This window comes from Rutidosis leptorrhynchoides, chromosome 6, assembly GCF_046630445.1.
Source record: "Rutidosis leptorrhynchoides isolate AG116_Rl617_1_P2 chromosome 6, CSIRO_AGI_Rlap_v1, whole genome shotgun sequence".
Lineage (NCBI taxonomy): Eukaryota > Viridiplantae > Streptophyta > Magnoliopsida > Asterales > Asteraceae > Rutidosis > Rutidosis leptorrhynchoides.
The window spans coordinates 158,913,317-158,937,250 of record NC_092338.1 but is presented as its reverse complement, the minus strand read 5'-3'; positions in this window follow the sequence as shown (position 1 = coordinate 158,937,250).

The following is a 23,934-nucleotide window of genomic DNA, read 5'->3' as shown; positions in this document are numbered from 1 at the left end:
TGATTCATAATAACATGTAAGTAACTAACTAACAAAGACAAGTAACTAACAATAATGAACAACAAGTATCAAACAACAAATGATGATGATGATTAGAGTTGAATATAATTCGGTTTTCATTAAGTAAAAAGAGGAAGAACAAGTTGTTTAAACACTTACAAGAAGAGAGAAAAGTGAGAGAGAATGAGAGAAAAGAAGTTGCAAGAATGAGAGTGTTTGAAATTGTGAGAGAATGAGTGAATGAAGTAGTAAAAAAAAAAAAGAAACCAAAAGCCATCTAAATGGCCTAGGGCCATCGGCCAGCTGCAAGGGGAGGGAGAGGGGTAAGGTTTGTTGGGTACTAGCATGCAAAGAGGTTAAAAGTTGGTTAATAGAATGGGTAACATGGGGATTATAAGGTAACTAGATTCCAATTGTTTCAACTAACTAGTTAATGTTTCAAGTAATACTTACAAGTGGAAGAGTGGGCTAACTAAGTCCACTAATAATGTAGGGTGGGCTTATAAGCTCAAGTTCAAGAGTCCATTAACTTAAAACAAGCCCAAGTTCCAATAATAACAAGTTAAGTCCAACAAAGCCCAAGTAACTAACTAATAGTCTTAGTTAATTAAGATGATTAATAAAATAAATCATGAATGCTAATAATATCTAAAAATATTATTCGTGAAGTTTTGTGTGTCACAAAGACGTTTCGGGCACTTAAAAGTCAAGTACGGGCAATCAAGGCAACATGTAAATGTAATAACATACATTTGTTTTATCACACGTATTAATAATAATAATTATTAATAAATAAATGTTGGAAAATCCAGGGTCGTTACATATTGGGCCTATCGAACCCCATCCAAAGTACAGGATGCTTTAGTACTTCGAATTCGTTTTTATCATGTCCGAAGGATTTCCCGGAATGATAGGGGATATTCTTATATGCATCTTGTTAATGTCAGTTACCAGGTTTTCACCATATGAATGATTTTTATCTCTATGTATGGGATGTATATTGAAATATGAAATCTTGTGGTCTATTATTACGATTTGATAATATATAGGTTAAACCTATAACTCACCAACATTTTTGTTGACGTTTTAAGCTTGTTTATTCTCAAGTGATTATTAATAGCTTCCGATATTGCATACTAAAATAAGGACAAGATTTGGAGTCCATGCTTGTATGATATTATGTAAAAACTGCATTCAAGAAACTTATTTTTGATGTAATATATTATTATTGTAAACCATTATGTAATGGTCGTGTGTAAACGGTATATTTTAGATTATCATTACTTGATAATCTACGTAATTCTTTTTAAACCTTTATCGATAAAATAAAGGTTATGGTTGTTTTAAAAATGAATGCAGTCTTTGAAAAACGTCTCATATAGAGGTCAAAACCTCGCGACGAAATCAATTAATATGGAACGTTTATAATCAATATGAACGGGACATTTCAGTTGGTATCAGAGCGTTGGTCTTAGAGAACCAGAAAATTGCATTAGTGTGTCTTACCGAGTTTGTTAGGATGCATTAGTGAGTCTGGACTTCGACCTTGTTTTTCTTCAAAAACGATTGCTTAACATTTTTTTATTGGAAACTATATATTATTAACATGTAAATATTATGTGATATATTAATCTCTTAACGTGTTTGATATTGTGTGATAGATGTCTACCTCTACTACAAATCTCATTGATTCACCTAATAATAATGAAGAGTCGAATATATTTTGGGAAGATTCACAAATTCCCGAAGAGGAACCGGAAGAGGAGGAACCGGAAGAGGAGGAACCGGGAGAAGAGGAACCAGAAGAGGAGGAATCGGAAGAGGAGGAACCAGAAGAAGAAGAGGTTCCGGAGGAAGAAATATTGATACATATAGTAAATCGATTAAATAAAAGAAAATCCTCAACCAATGGACCAAAGTTAATAATGGTCAATGGTGTTTCCGCCGAGGAAGCAAAATATTGGGAAGATTACCATTTTTTCGATGAATCGGATCCTGATGAGGATTCCGATGATGTTATAGAAATTACCTCGACCCAATTTAATAAGGCGAAAGAAAATAATAAGGGAAAAGGTATAAAAATAGAGAAACCCGATTCCAACCCCGATGAACTTTATATGTATCGGCAACATCCGTATTTCCTAAAATGTAACAATGACCCAGGAACCTCTAAACCACCAGGTTTTTCTAAACCATTGTGGAAAACGACGGATCGTATTAGAGGAAGACCATATATTCCTAGAAAATTAGGAAAACAAACCAAGTCAGAAGAAGAAGAAACCAGTGATTCTGATTAGAGGGTTGTAATCATGTTGTGTATTATATGTAGTGTGCTTGTACTTTTATGTTCTATGTAAAAATTGATTGTATTGTTTGTTAATTATCTTTTACGAATCTAATCCTTGTCTATTTTACAGTATAAAAACAAAATGGACGTTAAGGGTAGACAACCGAATATTTTAGAAGATCTACCAGAGGATATGATTGAGGAAATCTTGTCTAGAGTCGGTCAGAATTCATCAGCACAATTAATTATGGCAAAATTAACTTGTCAAACATTTGAAAGACTTTCTAGAAATGCCTTAGTTTATAAAAGGCTTTCCTTTGATAGGTGGGGTATATTACATTGGGGAAACCGTAAGTTACGTCGTGTTTTCTTTAAAGCGTTAAATGCGGGGAACCCAAATGCAATTTTATGCTACGGGTTAAGAACCTATTTTGACTCAACATATCCCAACATAGGATTTCGTGAATTAGAAAGAGCTTCTAATATGCAACATAAAGAAGCATGTTATGCTTACGTGTTAGTAATGTTTGCTTCTTACCAAAGTGAGAAAAAGAACATCGGATTGCAACTTTTAAATAAAACCTTCCCACAAGTGACGGATTCAGTAGTTGGAGTGAGAAACTAGGTTTTTAGATTATTACGGGGCTGTTGGACATTACGAAACCCTCGTCCTTTTGACGACATTACAACATGCTGCCTAGCCAATGGTCATAACGGTTATTTTCCACAAGACCAAGGATGGGAAGTCGTCTTAGTAAAACCAGAATGCATGACTTGTTTCTGGACTTATGAATTACGTGTCTTTATTTTCTTTGTTGAACAACTTGCGTATTAACTAGATTTATCTTCAAAACTGTCCTGTATCATAGTGTACTATATTTCATGTTATATGTAATATAGCGAAGTTGTAAGTTTGAAGAATATTTGTATGTGATATATTATTATAATCAATTTTTCATATGGAATTGTAGTAGTTGAATTGTATATTAGCTACTAAGTATGAACTTAACGGGTAGGTAGTACCCAAATTTAAACTTATAAAACGCTAATATGAAGAAAAAGCTTTTATAAATGAGTTCATATTATGCTACGAAATACTATTGACTACTCTTAATATTCTGTATGATTAACTCGATTCAGTTGGCTATTTTGAAGAAAATGGCACCGACTACTCGACACACCATGAATATGAGCGAAGAGGAATTTCGTACCTTTCTTGCTGCAAACATAGCCGCAGTACAGGCTGCGCTACATACCAACAATAACTCTGAATCTAGTAGTGCAGCTAACGGCGCAAGAAATCGTGTAGGATGCTCCTACAAAGAATTCACTACCTGCAAACCTTTGGAATTCGATGGAACAGAAGGACCAATTGGATTGAAACGGTGGACCGAGGAAGTCGAATCGGTGTTTGCCATAAGTAAGTGTACTGAAGAGGACAAAGTTAAGTACACTACGCATACCTTCATAGGTACTGCGTTAACGTGGTGGAACACCTATCTTGAACAGGTAGGACAAAATGCTGCTTACGCACTACCGTGGTCGGCATTCAAGCAATTGATGAACGAGCAGTACCGTCCTAGAAACGAAGTCAATAAGCTCAAGGTAGAGCTTAGAGAGTTACGAACACAAGGGTTAGATATTACCACATATGAACGATGATTCACAAAGTTGTGCCTATTGTGTCCGAGAACGTTCGAAGATGAAGAAGAGAAGATCGACGCGTTTGTAAAAGGATTACCAGAAAGGATTCAAGAAAATGTGAGTTCACACGAGCCCGCTTCCATACAAAAGGCAAGTTGAATGGCTCATAAGCTCATAAATCAGATTGAGGGAAGAATTAAAGAGCAGGCGGCCGAAGAAGCCAACACGAAACAACTCAAGAGGAAGTGGGAGGAAAACAGTGACAAGAGTCACCAGTACAACAATAACAACAACAATTACAACCAAAATCGCAACAACTATCCCAACAACCTCAACATAAATCGCAACAACAACAATCGCAATCCCAACAACAACAACTACAACAAACGTCCCAACAACAACAATTACAATAATCGTCCCAACAGTAATAACAACCGCAACAACAACAATAATCAGAAACAGCAATGCCAAAGGTGTGAAGAGAATCACCCGGGGATCTGCACAACATTTTGCAACAGGTGTAAAAGAAATGGTCATAGCGTGACAAAGTGTGAGGTCTACGGACCAATGTATAACAGAACTAAAGGAACAAATAATGCCGGATCGAGTAATGTCAGAACAAGTAGTGTCCGAGTAAGTACTGCCAACGTAGTCTGTTATAAATGTGGAAAACCGGGCCACATTATTAAAAATTGCCCAAATCAGGGGAATACTAATGGGCAGGGCCGCGGAAGAGTTTTCAATATTAATACGGCAGAAGCGCAGGAAGACCCGGAGCTTGTTACGGGTACGTTTCTCATTGACAATAAATCTGCTTATGTTTTATTTGATTCGGGTGCGGATAGAAGCTATATGAGTAGAGATTTTTGTGCTAAGTTAAGTTGCCCATTGACGCCTTTGGATAGTAAATTTTTACTCGAATTAGCAAACGGTAAATTAATTTCAGCAGATAATATATGTCGGGATAGAGAAATTAAACTGGGGGATGAAACGTTTAAAATTGATTTAATACCAGACGAGTTAGGGAGTTTTGATGTAATAATTGGCATGGACTGGTTGAAAAAGGTGAGAGCAGAGGTCGTTTGTTACAAAAATGCGATTCGCATTATGCGTGAAAAAGGAAAACCTTTAATGGTGTACGGAGAAAAGAACAACGCGAAATTAAATCTTATTAGTAGTACGAAGGCGCAAAAACTAATAAGAAAAGGTTGTTACGTCATTCTAGCACACATCGAGGAAGTTAAACCTGAAGAAAAGAACATCAGTGATGTTCCCGTCGCAAAAGAATTTCCCGATGTATTTCCGAAAGAATTACCGGGATTACCCCCACATCGATCCGTTGAATTTCAAATAGAACTTGTACCAGGAGCTGCACCAATAGCTCGTGCTCCATACAAACTCGCTCCCAGCAAAATGAAAGAATTACAAAGTCAGTTACTGGAACTTTTAGAGCGTGGTTTCATTCGACCAAGCACATCACCATGGGGAGCTCCTGTTTTGTTTGTCAAGAAGAAAGATGGTACATTCAGGTTGTGTATCGACTACCGAGAGTTGAACAAACTTACCGTCAAGAACCGCTACCCACTACCGAGAATCGACGACTTATTTGATCAACTACAAGGCTCGTCTATATATTCGAAGATCGATTTACGTTCTGGATATCATCAAATGCGGGTGAAGGAGGATGATATTCCAAAGATTGCTTTTAGGACGCGTTACGGTTATTACGAGTTTATGGTTATGCCGTTTGGATTGACTAACGCACCAGCTGTGTTCATGAACCTCATGAACCGAGCGTGTGGGCCATATCTTGACAAGTTTGTCATTATTTTCATCGATGACATACTTATTTACTCGAAGAATGATCAAGAGCACGAAGAACATTTGAGAAAAGTGCTAGAGTTGCTAAGAAAAGAAAAATTGTACGCTAAGTTTTCAAAGTGTGCATTTTGGTTGGAAGAACTTCAATTCCTCGGTCATATAGTGAACAAAGAAGATATTCAGGTGGATCCAGCAAAGATTAAAACTGTTGAAAAGTGGGAAACCTCGAAAACTCCGAAACATATATGCCAATTTTTAGGGCTAGCTGGTTATTACAGGAGATTCATCCAATATTTTTCTAAAATAGCAAAACCCTTGACTGCATTAACGCATAAAGGGAGAAAATTTGAATGGAAGGATGAACAAGAAAAAGCGTTTCAATTGTTGAAGAAAAAGTTAACTACGGCACCTATATTGTCATTACCTGAAGGGAATGATGATTTTGTGATATATTGTGACGCCTCAAAGCAAGGTCTCGGTTGTGTATTAATGCAACGAATGAAAGTAATTGCTTATGCGTCTAGACAATTGAAGATTCACGAGCAGAATTATACGACGCATGATTTGGAATTAGGCGCGATTGTTTTTGCATTAAAGACTTGGAGGCACTACTTATATGGGGTCAAAAGTATTATATATACCGACCACAAAAGTCTTCAACACATATTTAATCAGAAACAACTGAACATGAGGCAGCGCAGATGGATTGAATTGTTGAATGATTACGACTTTGAGATTCGTTACCACCCAGGGAAGGCAAATATGGTAGCCGACGCCTTGAGCAGAAAGGACAGAGAACCCATTCGTGTAAAATCTATGAATATAATGATTCACACTAACCTTACTACTCAAATAAAGGAGGCGCAACAAGGAGTTTTAAAAGAGGGAAACTTAAAGGATGAAATACCTAAAGGATCGAAGAAGCATCTTAATATTCGGGAAGACGGAACCTGGTATAGGGCTGAAAGAATTTAGGTACCAAAATTTGGAGATATGAGAGAAATGGTACTTAGAGAAGCTCATAAAACCAGATACTCAATACATCCTGGAACGGGGAAGATGTACAAGGATCTCAAGAAATATTTTTGGTGGCCAGGTATGAAAGCCGATGTTGCTAAATACGTAGGGGAATGTTTGACGTGTTCTAAGGTCAAAGCGGAGCATCAGAAACCATCAGGTCTACTTCAACCACCCGAAATCCCGAAATGGAAATGGGAAAACATTACCATGGATTTCATCACTAATTGCCAAGGACTGCAAGTGGTTTTGATACTATTTGGGTAATAGTTGATCGTCTCACCAAATCAGCACACTTCCTGCCAATAAGAGAAGATGACAAGATGGAGAAGTTAGCACGACTGTATTTGAAGGAAGTCGTCTCCAGACATGGAATACCAATCTCTATTATCTCAGATAGGGATGGCAGATTTATTTCAAGATTCTGGCAGACATTACAGCAAGCATTAGGAACTCGTCTAGACATGAGTACTGCCTATCATCCACAAACTGATGGGCAGAGCGAAAGGACGATACAAACGCTTGAAGACATGCTACGAGCAAGTGTTATTGATTTCGGAAATAGTTGGGATCGACATCTACCGTTAGCAGAATTTTCCTACAATAACAGCTACCATTCAAGCATTGAGATGGTGCCGTTTGAAGCACTTTATGGTAGAAAGTGCAGGTCTCCGATTTGTTGGAGTAAAGTGGGGGATAGACAGATTACGGGTCCGGAGATAATACAAGAAACTACCGAGAAGATCATCCAAATTCAACAACGGTTGAAAACCGCCCAAAGTCTACAAAAGAGCTACGCCGACATTAAAAGAAAAGATATAGAATTTGAAATTGGAGAGATGGTCATGCTTAAGGTTGCACCTTAGAAAGGCGTTGTTCGATTTGGTAAACGAGGGAAATTAAATCCAAGGTATATAGGACCATTCAAGATTATTGATCGTGTCGGACCAGTAGCTTACAGACTTGAATTACCACAACAACTCGCGACTGTACATAACAATTTCTACGTCTCAAATTTGAAGAAATGTTTTGCTAAAGAAGATCTCACTATTCTGTTAGATGAAATCCAAATCAACGAAAAACTTCAATTCATCGAAGAACCCGTCGAAATAATGGATCGTGAGGTTAAAAGACTTAAGCAAAACAAGATACCAATTGTTAAAGTTCGATCGAATGCTCGTAGAGGACCTGAGTTCACCTGGGAACGAGAAGATCAGATGAAGAAGAAATACCCGTACTTATTTCCAGAAGATACGTCAACACCTCCAACTACTTAAAATTTCGGGACGAAATTTATTTAACGGGTAGGTACTGTAGTGACCCGAACTTTTCCATGTTTATATATATTAAATGAAATTGTTATTTACATGATTAAGTGTTTCCAACATGTTAAGAAATCAAACTTGTTAAGACTTGATTAATTGAAATAGGTTTCATATAGACAATTGACCACCCAAGTTGACCGGTGATTCACGAACGTTAAAACTTGTAAAAACTATACGATGACATATATATGATTATATATATAGTTAACATGATATTATGATAAGTAAGTATCTCATTAGGTATTTTAACAATGAGTTATATACATAAAATTGAGTTTATTGAATTAAGAAACTCGAAACGATATATATAACGATTATCGTTATAACAACGTCTTACTAAATACATATGAATCATATTAAGATATTGATACACTATATTTAATCATGATAAATGATAATTAAACATGTCATTAAGTGTATTAACAATGAACTACATATGTAAAAATAAGACTACTAACTTAATGATTTCGAAACGAGACATATATGTAACGATTATCGTTGTAACAACATTTAACTGAATATATATCATACTAAGATATATTAATATATCATAATATCATGATAATGTAATAATTTAACATATCATTAGATATAATAAACATTGGGTTAACAACATTTAACATGATCGTTAACTTAAAGGTTTCAAATCAACATTTACATGTAACGACTAACGATGACTTAACGACTCAGTTAAAAAGTATATACATGTAGTATTTTAATATGTATTCATACACTTTTGAAAGACTTCAAGACACTTATCAAAATACTTCTACTTAACAAAAATGCTTACAATTACATCCTCGTTCAGTTTCATCAACAATTCTACTCGTATGCACCCGTATTCGTACTCGTAGAATACACAGCTTTTAGATGTATGTACTATTGGTATATACACTCCAATGATTAGATCATAGCAGCCCATGTGAGTCACCTAACACATGTGAGAACCATCATTTGGCAACTAGCATGAAATATCTCATAAAATTACAAAAATATTAGTAATCATTCATGACTTATTTACATGTAAACAAAATTACACATCCTTTATATCTAATCCATATACCAACGACCAAAAACACCTACAAAAACTTTCATTCTTCAATTTTCTTCATCTAATTGATCTCTCTCAAGTTCTATCTTCAAGTTCTAAGTGTTCTTCATAAATTCTATAAGTTATAGTTTCATAAAATCAAGAATACTTCCAAGTTTGCTAGCTTACTTTCAATCTTGTAAAGTGATCATCCAACCTCAAGAAATCTTTCTTATTTATATTAAGATATCTTTCTAATACAAGGTAATACTTATATTCAAACTTTGATTCAATTTCTATAACTATAACAATCTTATTTCGAGTGGAAATCTTACTTGAACTTGTTTTCGTGTCATGATTCTGCTTCAAGAACTTTCAAGCCATCCAAGGATCCTTTGAAGATAGATCTATTTTTCTCATTTTTAGTAGGTTTATCCACAAAACCTAAGGAAGTAATGATGTTCATAACATCATTCGATTCATATATATATATAACTACCTTATTCGAAGGTTTAAACTTGAAATCACTAGAACATAGTTTAGTTAATTCTAAACTTGTTCGCAAACAAAAGTTAATCCTTATAACTTGACTTTTAAAATCAACTAAACACATGTTCTATATCTATATGATATGTTAACTTAATGATTTAAAACCTGGAAACACGAAAAACACCGTAAAACCGGACATACGCCGTCGTAGTAACACTGCGGGCTGTTTTGGGTTTGATAATTAAAAATTATGATAAACTTTGATTTAAAAGTTGTTTTTCTGGGAAAATGATTTTTCTTATGAAAATAAAACTATATCCAAAAATTATGGTTAAACTCAAAGTGGAAGTATGTTTTTCAAAATGGTCATCAAGACGTCGTTCTTTCGACTGAAATGACTACCTCTTACAAAAATGACTTGTAACTTATATTTACGACTATAAACCTATACTTTTTCTGTTTAGATTCATAAAATAGAGTTCAATATGAAACCATAGCAATTTGATTCACTCAAAACAGATTTAAAACGAAGAAGTTATGGGTAAAACAAGATTGGATATTTTTTTGATTGTTGTAGCTACGGGAAATATTGTAACAATTCTATACAAATCATATCCTAGCTAAATTATATTGTATTATACATGTATTCTAATATATTATGTAATCTTGGGATACCATAGACACGTATGCAAATGTTTTGACATATGATATCGACCCATGTATATATATTATTTGGAACAACCATAGACACTCTATATGCAGTAATGTTGGAGTTAGCTATACAGGGTTGAGGTTGATTCCAAAAATATATATACTTTGAGTTGTGATCTAGCTTGAGACGTGTATACACTGGGTCGTGGATTGATTCAAGATAATATATATCAATTTATTTCTGCACATTTAACTATGGACAACTAGTTATAGGTTACTAACGAGGACAGCTGACTTAATAAACTTAAAACATCAAAATGTATTAAAAATGTTGTAAATATATTTTGAACATACTTTGATATATATGTACATATTTGTTATAGGTTCGTGGATCGACCAGTGGCCAAGTCTTACTTCCCGACGAAGTAAAAATATGTGAAAGTGAGTTATAGTCCCACTTTTAAAATCTAATATTTTTGGGATGAGAATACATGCAGCTTTATAAATGTTTTACAAAATAGACACAAGTACATGAAACTACTTTCTATGGTTGAATGATCGAAGCCGAATATGCCCCTTTTTGCTTGGTAGCCTAAGAATTAGGGAACATCACTAATTTTGAGAATTAGTGCACGCCTAATTGACGCGAATCCTAAAGATAGATCTATTGGGCCTATCGAACCCCATCCAAAGTACCGGATGCTTTAGTACTTCAAATTCATTTTTATCATGTCCGAAGGATTTTCCGGAATGATAGGGGATATTCTTATATGCATCTTGTTAATGTCGGTTACCAGGTGTTCACCATATGAATGATTTTTATCTCTATGTATGGGATGTATATTGAAATATGAAATCTTGTGGTCTATTATTATGAGTTGATAATATATTGGTTAAACCTATAACTCACCAACATTTTTGTTGACGTTTTAAGCATGTTTATTCTCAGGTGATTATTAAGAGCTTCCGCTGTTGCATACTAAAATAAGGACAAGATTTGGAGTCCATGCTTGTATGATATTATGTAAAAACTGCATTCAAGAAACTTATTTTTGATGTAATATATTATTATTGTAAACCATTATGTAATGGTCGTGTGTAAACGGTATATTTTAGATTATCATTACTTGATAATCTACGTAATGCTTTTTAAACCTTTATCGATAAAATAAAGGTTATGGTTGTTTTAAAAATGAATGCAGTCTTTGAAAAACGTCTCATATAGAGGTCAAAACCTCGCGACGAAATCAATTAATATGGAACGTTTATAATCAATATGAACGGGACATTTCAACATACGGATGGAAAATTTCTCGAATGTATCCGCATACTGTCAACATCTCAAACTGATTGTGGATCAATTAGCTAATGTTGGAGAACAGTTAACAATAGCCGATTCGTCCTACAACTCATCGCTGGACTACCTGAAGGTTATGATACAGTTTCATCTCAAATTTCACATTCACAGAAGCTACCTGAGTTTTATGAGGCTCGGTCCATGGTAATTCTGGAGGAAACACGCAAACAACAACAAGCTGCCACACACCGTGAATCTGCACTTATAGCATCTTCGAATTCGGCACCCAAAACGCCTGTTTCAAATCAAAACCCTAATACACAGGTTAATTACTTATCATAAAATACATGTGCATCTAATTACTGTCGTGGCGGTGGTAGGAGTTTCGGTAATCGTGGTGGCAAGAATGGTCGAGGTGGTCGCGATCGTCAACAACAAGGTAACAGGTACTCGGGCTTTAATCAACAGATGTGGAATGCTTATCCTTCTAATTATCAACCATTAGCCTATCAACCTTGGGCTAGCCCACCTTGCCCCTATCCCACTAACAATTGGATACGGCCTACTGTTCCCACATTAAATAATCACAGCCCAGGCATTCTGGGTCCTAGGCCCAACAGTAACTTGTCTTCTAATGCATCACAACAATCCTACTCACCAATCGACATCGATGCCGCTTTTCACACACTCTCGCTTCATCCTCCTAATGAAAATTGGTACATGGACACCGGCGCTACATCTAACATGGTATCCTCTTCAGGTACACTCGCGCCTTATTATCCTTTGAGCAATAAAAATAATATTATTGTCGGTAATGGTCATGGGATTCCAATACATGGGTATGGTAATGCATCTTTTCCCACCTTAACACGACCCCTCCTTCTAAAAAACGTCCTCCATTCTCCTAAATTAATCAAAAATTTAATTTCTGTTAAACGTTTAACTAATGATAATCATGTTTCTCTCGAATTTGATCCGTTTGGTTTTACTGTGAAGGAATTCCCGAAGGGCACACAATAATGAGATGCAATAGTTCTGGCGACCTTTATCCGCTCTCTCCTTCAGTTTTACAAAGTCTCGGCTCTCCTTCCACCTTCCTTACCGCATCTCAACAACTTTGGCATCAACATTTAGGGCATCCGGGAAATAATCTTTTATCTTTTCTTAGGAATAATAAAGCTATTGATTGTAATAGGTCTAGTAATAAGACATATGTGTGTCAATCTTGTGTTTTTGGGAAGCAAATAAAGTTACCTTTCTTAGATTCTAAATCTACTACTTTACTTCCATTTGATATAATTCATAGTGATATATGGACTTCTCCGATCTTAAGTACCGCAGGACATCGATTTTATATCCTTTTTCTTGATGACTATACCAACTTCTTATGGACTTTCCCACTTTCTAATAAATCCCAAGTTTACTAAACTTTTCTTACACTCAATAACTACATAAAAACTCAATTTAATATGTCCATCAAAGCGTTTCAATGCGACAACGGGAAAGAATATAATAACAAGTCTTTTCACACCTTTTGTAACAATAATGGCATGTCTTTCCATTTCTCTTGTCCTTACACCTCATCCCAAAACGGTAAAGCCGAACGTAAAATACGTGCCATTAATAATATTATCCGAACACTTCTCTCTCATTCCTCCATGCCTCTGAATTTTTGGCATCACGCTCTTCAAATGGCAACGTACTTACTAAATATCATGCCTAGCAAACTCTTAAAGAACATTACACCCACTCACCTTCTTTACAATCGCACACCTTCTTATGATCACTTACGTGTCTTTGGGTGTCTTTGTTACCCACTTCTTCCTTCCGCTACTATTCACAAATTAAATGCTCGTTCTACTCCTTGCATTTTTCTTGGTTACCCTACTCATCACCGAGGCTATAAATGCTACGATCTTACTTCCAACAAAATTATCATAGCCCGTCACGTTATTTTCCATGAAACCGAATTTCCATTTGCTAAAATACATACACCAAATCCTCCTGCTTATCATTTTTTTACTGACGAGCCCAGTCCATATTTATGGCCCGTTTCCTCTCATTCAAACAGTCTGCCAACCCCACTCGTAGTCCAATCTCACTCTCCCACCCCCACGGCCCACACACCTTCCCCTTTGGTTTATCTACTGGGCCACCACCTAGCCCACTTTTGGGTACCCCTCAGCCCACTGTTAGCGGCTCTACCACACCACCCTACAGCCCCAATTCTGATCCACCTCAACCTACTGTTACCGACCCTTCTTCACCAACCACAAATCAATTTCACCCAACCACAACCTAATCGCTCGATCCATACTTATAGCATGTCATGTATTTTTAAGCCTAAAACTCCTTTTAACCTTTCCGTCTCTACATCATTATCTACCATTCCTCGTAGTCCTAAAGATGCATTCCTTGACTATAATTGGAAATTGGCTATGACCGATGAATTTAATGCTCTAATTGATAATAATAAGACATGGATTTTGGTACCGCGTAAAAATAACATGAATATTATTCGTTCTATGTGGGTCTTTAAACACAAAATGAAATCTAACGGTGATTTTGAGTGTTACAAGGCTCGTTTGGTTTGTGATGGTAGGTCGCATGAAATGCCCCGTTCATATACAATATAAACGATTCACAATAGTTGATTACATCGCGAGGTAATTGACTATTGTGAATCGTTTATATTGTATATTAAAGGGGCATTTCAGTTGGTATCAGAGCGGTGGTCTTAGCGAACCAGGTCTTGCATTAGTGTGTCTAACTGATAGTTGTTTAGATACATTAGTAAGTCTGGACTTCGACTGTGTCTGCATGTCAAAAGTTTTGCTTATCATTTCTAAGCGAAAATCATCTGCTTATCATCCTTAGGAAATTACCTGCTTATCATTCTTAGTCTAGACATGTCTTACTACCTCTATTGCATAGATAGTGTATAGATAAATTTATATCTTAGCGTATCTGTTATTGTTACCTTTGCCTGACAGCTTCCGTAGATTCCTCCGTAACTTATGGGATTTTAGTATTATATATGCATATGTAAATTATGTATTGTAGGGTACTAATCTACATCCTATAATCTATTTCTTATCGAAAATCCTTCATCTAATCGTACGAGATGAATCCCTCAACCAGCTCTAGTCCCTCAGATTTCGATAGCTATTCCGATAGTTATTCCGACAGCTATTCCGACATGGATATTCACCTAAGCTCCGAAAGCGGTATCACTAGAATGAATCAATCAATCATCCATCCCCAATTCATCTGATGGGTTCGTAGTCGACTTAATCAATGGAGACGCGAAGACGGCGATCCTTTCCATCAACCAAATTGCCCTCTTGGTTAAATACCTGAAGCACTTACCGGCGAATCTATCCGAAACCCCATTTTCAGCCTCATTTCCAAAGTAGTTTGACACGATTATATTATATCCATAATTCAAAACCTTATTCACTCGCTCGTTCCTACCGACAATCACCCCGGTGTAATAGAAGAAGTCAACGAGCTTCGCTCTCAGATAGTGACCTTGGAGAACATGGTGCAAAACGTACCAGCTTCAGCAACAACACCGACATCAACAGTACCACCATCATCAACATCAATAACGCCAATACCATCAATAATCCAAGCCTCGATTTCACAATCTATCCCACGAACATCAACATCATACGTACCATAGATACCAAGGAGTACCAACAACAATGAACGATGAAGTATTGATCCATAACTTCATTGAAGAAATATTCTGCGAAGAATATGTGATTCCTAATAGTTAACGATGAAGTATTGATCCATAACTTCATTGAAGAAATATTCTGTGAAGAATTTGTGGTTTCTAAAAGTTTTAGAGATTACTTATTCTAGCTCAAACCAAAAATCAAATGAGTTTAATATTATATTAACACATTAAATCCATGATTACATCTGAAGAAAATATATATGTATATATATTTTCATAAAGATTGTAATTAAAAATTATTTCGTACAAACTGTTAATGGTGAAAATATTTTAACGGGTAGGTAATACCCGAGGAATATTTAGTTCCACATTAAAAAGTTACACTGTACATTCTTTCAATCTGATTCAACAGTCAGTTACTATCCTACACACAACCACCGATATACATATCCGTTCACCAAAGAACAACTATCTTCATTCAAACTCAATTTCATATTCTGATTTTGACCGATCAGAATCCAAGTCAAGATTCGACAAGTGGCATAATGAAGAAAATAATGAACAAAATAAAATTTATTAGTAACTAATTAATTAACTACGTAAAACTTTAAACCAATACTAACCAAATCCTAGCTAACTTGTAACGTCCTCCCAATAGGGTCTGGAAGAAACGTTACTAATATCAAATAAACCAACATATTATAATACGAGAACAATACTAAATGAGAAAATTTAACTTTATTGAGTACGCAGCGGAAAATGAAATGTCGTTACAATAATGGAAATAACGATAAAGTAATTGTTCATATGCAGAAGTAATAAATGCGATATCTCTTGATCCTAAGTCCAAGTAGCATCACATAAGTAGTAGATAAGAAAGCTTGAATCAAACAGCACCTGAGACAAAACATGCTAAAGTGTCAACCAAAAAGGTTGAGTGAAATTCATAGGTTTAACAAAAGTAGTTATCATTGTTTTAGACCACAAGATTTAGTTTGTAACGTTGATCTCCCGCAGGATCAAAAAGTTATGCCAGTGCGTGATATTTAGACTAAACGTTCGTTTTGTTGCCCCGATGATAAGTTGGCAGTACCTTATCACCATGTTTAAATCATTATTAAGTAATACAAAGACATCGCGGTCAAATGTATCGGGGACGTTACTCCCGATAGGCCTACCCCCAATAAATAAGCATGCCGCAGCACTTAAAAATATCACTGTAGGGACTTAGTCGGACATAGCCGGGTATAGCATAGTTTTAGCAGTTGGTACTTGTGTCTAAATTGTAAATAGTAAAAGCAGCATGTGTCTCACCCCAAATAAATTAAATAAGTTTGCTAGCAATAAAGAGTGGGGCTATGAATTCACCTTAGTAAGTAGAGAGAGAGAGTTATTCCTCGGAATAAAGAGTTGAACGAGTGAGCAGGAAAGTCAACCTATTGACATTTAAGAGTAGTTAAGTGTTTTGCCCATGTTTAAGTTTAAGTATGTGTTTAAGTATAGTTTGTTTTACTAAGTTTCTATTCCTAGTAAGTTACTATTTTTATAAAGTTTCTATTTTTAGAAAGTTTCTTATTTTACTAAGTTTCTATGACCAGAGAGTTTCTACTTTTATCAGTGTTTTCCATTTTAGGATACTTGCCGTATTAGATAAGCTTCCAATCACCCCTTTCCCTTCGAATGGCTAATTTAGATCTAGGGGCTTGAGCCATAGGACCCTTTAAATCGGAAATCCAAACTCTCTGCCTAGAATCTCATAGAAATCATTCGTCAAGAAAGTTCGAAGATCTATACATCTCTAATACATATCCCAAAATGTTTTTGTGCTACAATATAAGTAGTAGGTTATAGGTGCTAGTAATAGTAATAGTGTATACATGTTAAGTAGTATTAGGGTTTCATTAATTAGGGTTAGTTAATTAAAGTAGTAATTAATAACTAGGGTTTAGTAATTAATGTCCTAGGGTTTCATAAATGTTTAGAGTTTAATTAATTAGGGTTTAAGAATTATAGTTTAGGTGTAATTAGGGTTTAAGGTTTTAATATGTATATGTATATATAATTCGTATATATATGTATATATATATATATAAAATATATTTTTTTACATGTATATATGTATATATAAATCTAGGTGTGTTTATGTATATACTTATGAATAACAAGTTTATAATATGAATATGAATTAACAAAGATCAAAGTTTATGTAAATAGTTTAGGGTTTATGTTATACCTTTGAAGATTCAAGATAATTAACAAAGAAAAGATGAACACGATGAAGATGGAAGATCAAAGCCTTGAAAATCTTGAAGAACTCCTTGAAGATTCTTGAAGAACACGAAGAACAAGCTTGAAGATTCGAATACCACAAGAGAGGGAAAGGGAGAGATTGTTTTTGAGAGAGGATTTTGGTGTGATTTGTGAATGAGAAACTAGGAGTCTAGGAGTGTTTATATAGTGCAAGTATTAGAGTGTTAGTCAACATAAGGATGTTCTAATTAATGATTTTATTTTGTTTTATAATTTTTAGTCAACAATAGGTGGTACTAGTTTATAATTAGTCAACATAAGGATGTACTAGTTTATGCTTTATTTTTAGTCAACATAAGGATGTAATATTTTTTTTTAGTCTCATTATTATTACTATTATTATTATTATTATTATTTTTACATTTACTACATGATAAGTATTATTTTCTTTTTACTAATTCATGACTTGTATATATTTAGTTCCCAATTGTTTTATTATTTATATAAATGTCACTTTTTATTTATTACTTATAGGTTATTAGTTATAATATTACATAAATGCATAAATTTTAATTAGCAGTGAGTGTCGACTAACAGTTTATTATTTTCATCTTTTATTAACTTGTCAATTTTTGTACAAAGTTAATTAATATGTTTTCTAACTCTTAACACTTAACAATTGTTGATTAAAGTTTAATCATTAAGTTTTAATTATATTGTTTGGGCTTTTAATATTGGAAAAATATAGAATGGAAAAATGAGGGTCGTTATAGTACCTCCCCGTTATTGAAAACTTCGTCCCGAAGTTTTTAGGTAGTTTCCTCGTTTGCATCAGCAGTTGAGAAGAGATGGGGATATTTTCGTTTCATATGGTCTTTGCGTTCCCAGGTATATTCGGGGCCCCTACGCGAATTCCAACGGACTTTAACGATAGGTATATTTCTTTTACGCGTTTGTTTGACCTCTCCTTCCATGATTTCTATAGGTTATTCAATGAAGTGCATTTTATCATTAATGCGAAGATCATTCAAAATGATGATGTTATACAAGTCATTTCAGTAAATTGGATACATGAAATGTGTTATGAATAGTATTGAGCTCATTTAAAACCTTGAGCATTTTATGCCACAATATTAGGGCAGACAAACAAAGAGGAGTTCGTGAAAATCACAGTCATGAAATTTGATAGAGATCTTCATTGTTTACAACAAGAATATTTTAATGATGAATATAAGTTGAAAAATAAAGTTTTATCACTATTGAATAATATGGATAAAACGATTCGTTTATAGGAAGAGTATAAATGAAGCTATCATAAAAGAGTGAAATGAGAAAATTAAATGTTCGCCTTAACTTTTGACGTAGTCACGATTGATTTCCGGAATTCAAGGAATTAAAGGAAATCTTCGTAATCTATAAGATTTGATTCTCCGGTATTTACGAAATTTTGAGATTTGTTTGATTAAATGCGGTGATTTGCCTCGATTGATGTGTTTGGAATTTTGCTATAAATTAGCTTCTTTCGTTTCATTATCTTCACCACTTCTATACTTTCTTTCTCAATTCAAACTTCCAAAAGATTAAGAAAATGCTTAATCCAGTTCTGATCCTGGTTATTATATTGACCATCTATGCAGTCATTCTTCTTTTTCTTTTACCGCCAGAGGAATCTGTTTACTTCTACTATGCTCTTGGGGTTATAGTGTTTTTAATTATCCCGTGTCTTTATATTGCTATACGCATTGATATACACGGTTTGTAATTTCGGAGTCGTTATCGGGCTTTATATTTTCCCTTATATGTCGGAGCTTTATGCTTTTGTTTCTTCTTCCCGACTTCAAGTCAAGCGAGTAATGGTCCAGAATTCATAGGTATGAAGTTTCGAATGGTCATAATATATAAAGTAGAAAGGAAAGGTAATAGCACGATTTGATTTGTCATATTACCAGAATATCCGGAAAAGACCGAATCATCAAGAAAAATATGTTCTTGATATATTTAGAGGTTAAATAGAATGTAAGAGTCGTGTAACATGGAAAATGATGATTATAAAATCTATGAATCATCATCTTCCATTAAAAACTTAGCATGACTTACTGTAATATAATCACGTTGGCCTGACGTTATTATATTATACTAACTCATGCTTCAATTCCCAACACTTCTTCAAAGCATTTATAATTTAAACTCGAATTTTACAGAATATAGAAACTAAAACAGTTTCCTTTATAAAGATATCGCAAAGAGATACTTAATTGCGGACATGAATCGTTATGAAGATATCTTTCGAAATATAGAGGATATTTATGATGATATTTTGGAATTTCTAAGTTCGAAAGTTGATGAAGAAAAATTTTTCGCAAGCTTTTAACATGACTTCGGAGCAAGATATTCTCTAAAGATTTCACCGGATCCAAAATTACCTGGATTCTTTGAATATAGGGTTTGGCCCTTGTGTTTGTCCTTGGTCTCCTCCATGGTTAGCTCAATCCGTTTTTCAGTTCCAAATTTTCTTTTGAGCTTTTCCAACGTACCATTCTTTATTATCAAACTGTTGGCCCTTAAGACCATCTACAATTTTTCTGTTTCCTCTGCATTTAATGCAGCCATATTTGAATCATCGGTTATCAATCCGAAATGGTTTCAAGAAATTTCATTTTTAGATGATTAAACGCTGATTGCGATAAATTCAAAGGATGTTTTCAAGAATTTTAAATTTGAAGTGTTTAAGCGTAAGATGCATCCATCAATGGATCTAACGGTTGACGAAGAAATGTTGTGATTTTCAAAAGTAAGGAATGGTAAGTTCGGTGGTTTGATTTGATAATTCATCATAGAATACGAATGAATATAATTCATGAATGTAGTGATCTTTAGGAAGATAACACTTGCTAAAGCTTTACTTAAGTTCCGATATGTCAAAATCAGAGTATGTAACTGAATTTGTATGAAAATGGTTTTTCTTTGGTGAACATATACATATATCATGTGAATGTAAGTAGTATAGTTAACAACTGCTGAATCAGAATGGAAGAATGTACAATGTAACATATTTATATGAGATATGAATATCTCTCGGGTTTTACCTACCCGTTAAAATATTTTTTACAATTAACAGTTTGTACAAAAGAGAAGATATACGTTCATATATGTATTCTTCAGATGTAATCATGATTTTAATGAGCTGATATAATATTAAACTCATTTGATTTGCTGTTGAAACGAGAATAAATAATCTCCAAAACCTTAGAGATTTCATAATTGTCGTGAAATATTTCGCTAATGAAGTTATGAATTAATACTTCATCGTTCATTGTTATTGATATACTTCGGTATATGATGTTGGTGCTCTTGGAATTCTTGTGAAATTCATAAGGCACGAATGATGTTTTCTAGAAAGTTTCGAGTACATCGAAAATGAAAGTATACAATCAATCATGTATTTGAGTAATACACTTGGTTTATTATGAAATGGAGTTTATTGTGTTGAAGCAGTGATTAACGATTGTTAAGTCATTAACGAAGGATGTACATCATAGCATATTAATGATATGAATTAATCAAGTAGTACATACTAGTTAAGATTCACACGTAATAGCTTAGTATGAAAAGATTTATTATTGTTCCAATCCATATATATAAAGTATACATATGTAATTCTTCAGGAAGAATGAGTCAATACATCTTAACTCATTATTACTAATATTCCTTGGTATCTATGGGGCGTATGATGTTGATGTTTGAGGTACTGAGTGTGATGTTGAGGCGTGGAATGCGGATGTTTTCGTTGGTGAAGCTGGTGATGTTGGTGGTGATGCCGATGGTACTAGTGGTACTGGTTATGCTGCTGGTGCTGCTGCTGGTGTTCGTAGGTTTCGCACCATATTCTCCAGAGCCACTACTCGAGCGCGAAGCTCGTTGACTTCTTCTATTATTTCGGGATGATTGGCGGTTCGGACAAGTGGATGAATAAGATCTAAAATTTTAGATATTATATATTCGTGACTGGATATCCTGGAAATGAGGGTGAAAATAGTGTTTCGAACGGGTTCACCAGTAAGTGCTTCAGGTTCTTCACCAAGAGGTGAATTCGGTTGGTGGAAGGGATCACCTTCTTCTTGTCTTCATTGATTAAGTTTACTACGAACCCATCCCCAATTCATCCAAAATAGATGATGGCTGATTGGTTGGTTCATTCCGGTTACGCTGCCATTGGAGCTCGAAGAGTTCGAGGAATCCATATTATGTGTTTGGAATTAGGGTTTTTGATATGAGATTAGTTTTGAATACTGGATGATATATTCGTCTCCTCGAATACGTGTATATAGCAAAAAGATTTCCGTAATTTATGGAGGGAATTTAGGAAAAGTGTTAGACAAAATCTATTAGGATAGATACGATAAGATATAATAAGATATGATGTGTCTTTACTTTAATAATGGCAGTATGACGTGTCGAGATTATAAAGTGATAAGTATGTAATCTAATAATCTTTTGATTAAAGACTTTCAATTCGTATACTGTGATAACCCAATGACATTTTTCAATTCGCAAACCGATGCATAAAGGCATAAGGCATATAGGTACGTGATATAACAGAGAGTTATATACGTTTGAGTGTGAGTAGTAACAATTATAAGAATTTCAAAATCATGGATAATATTTCATGTAATACATATGTAATACACATAACCATGATAGATGACTTATGAATGTCAATAATTTCTGAAATCATTGTGTCGCATTTAGATGCGGTGGTGTAATTGGATAGTACTCAGGAAAGTGAGCAGAGTTCTTAGATTAGCTCGGCATTCTAAGATAAGTAAAGTTTCTAAAGTATAGTGTAGCATTTAACAGTTAAATGCAACAATTAAAGGCACTATGGTCAAGGAAAGTTGTAGTCCTACATTAGGAAAGAGACTTTGATTAGAATCTTTAAGTCAAGTTTGGTAAAGCATGATTGTTAAGATTATAAGGCAATTCTAAATGCTTTAAGTCTAAGGCAGGAAAGGTTATAGTTTCCTAGATTGCTAAAGCACCCTAGCTAGCAAGTAAGGCACACATAAAAATGCAATCCTGGTTCTCTATAACAGCCTGGTTATGCTCTGATACCAATCTGTAACGTCCTCCCAATAGGGTCTGGAAGAAACGTTACTAATATCAAATAAACCAACATATTATAATACGAGAACAATACTAAATGAGAAAATTTAACTTTATTGAGTACGCAGCGGAAAATGAAATGTCGTTACAATAATGGAAATAACGATAAAGTAATTGTTCATATGCAGAAGTAATAAATGCGATATCTCTTGATCCTAAGTCCAAGTAGCATCACATAAGTAGTAGATAAGAAAGCTTGAATCAAACAGCACCTGAGACAAAATATGCTAAAGTGTCAACCAAAAAGGTTGAGTGAAATTCATAGGTTTAACAAAAGTAGTTATCATTGTTTTAGACCACAAGATTTAGTTTGTAACGTTGATCTCCCGCAGGATCAAAAAGTTATGCCAGTGCGTGATATTTAGACTAAACGTTCGTTTTGTTGCCCCGATGATAAGTTGGCAGTACCTTATCACCATGTTTAAATCATTATTAAGTAATACAAAGACATCGCGGTCAAATGTATCGGGGACGTTACTCCCGATAGGCCTACCCCCAATAAATAAGCATGCCGCAGCACTTAAAAATATCACTGTAGGGACTTAGTCGGACATAGCCGGGTATAGCATAGTTTTAGCAGTTGGTACTTGTGTCTAAATTGTAAATAGTAAAAGCAGCATGTGTCTCACCCCAAATAAATTAAATAAGTTTGCTAGCAATAAAGAGTGGGGCTATGAATTCACCTTAGTAAGTAGAGAGAGAGAGAGTTATTCCTCGGAATAAAGAGTTGAACGAGTGAGCAGGAAAGTCAACCTATTGACATTTAAGAGTAGTTAAGTGTTTTGCCCATGTTTAAGTTTAAGTATGTGTTTAAGTATAGTTTGTTTTACTAAGTTTCTATTCCTAGTAAGTTACTATTTTTATAAAGTTTCTATTTTTAGAAAGTTTCTTATTTTACTAAGTTTCTATGACCAGAGAGTTTCTACTTTTATCAGTGTTTTCCATTTTAGGATACTTGCCGTATTAGATAAGCTTCCAATCACCCCTTTCCCTTCGAATGGCTAATTTAGATCTAGGGGCTTGAGCCATAGGACCCTTTAAATCGGAAATCCAAACTCTCTGCCTAGAATCTCATAGAAATCATTCGTCAAGAAAGTTCGAAGATCTATACATCTCTAATACATATCCCAAAATGTTTTTGTGCTACAATATAAGTAGTAGGTTATAGGTGCTAGTAATAGTAATAGTGTATACATGTTAAGTAGTATTAGGGTTTCATTAATTAGGGTTAGTTAATTAAAGTAGTAATTAATAACTAGGGTTTAGTAATTAATG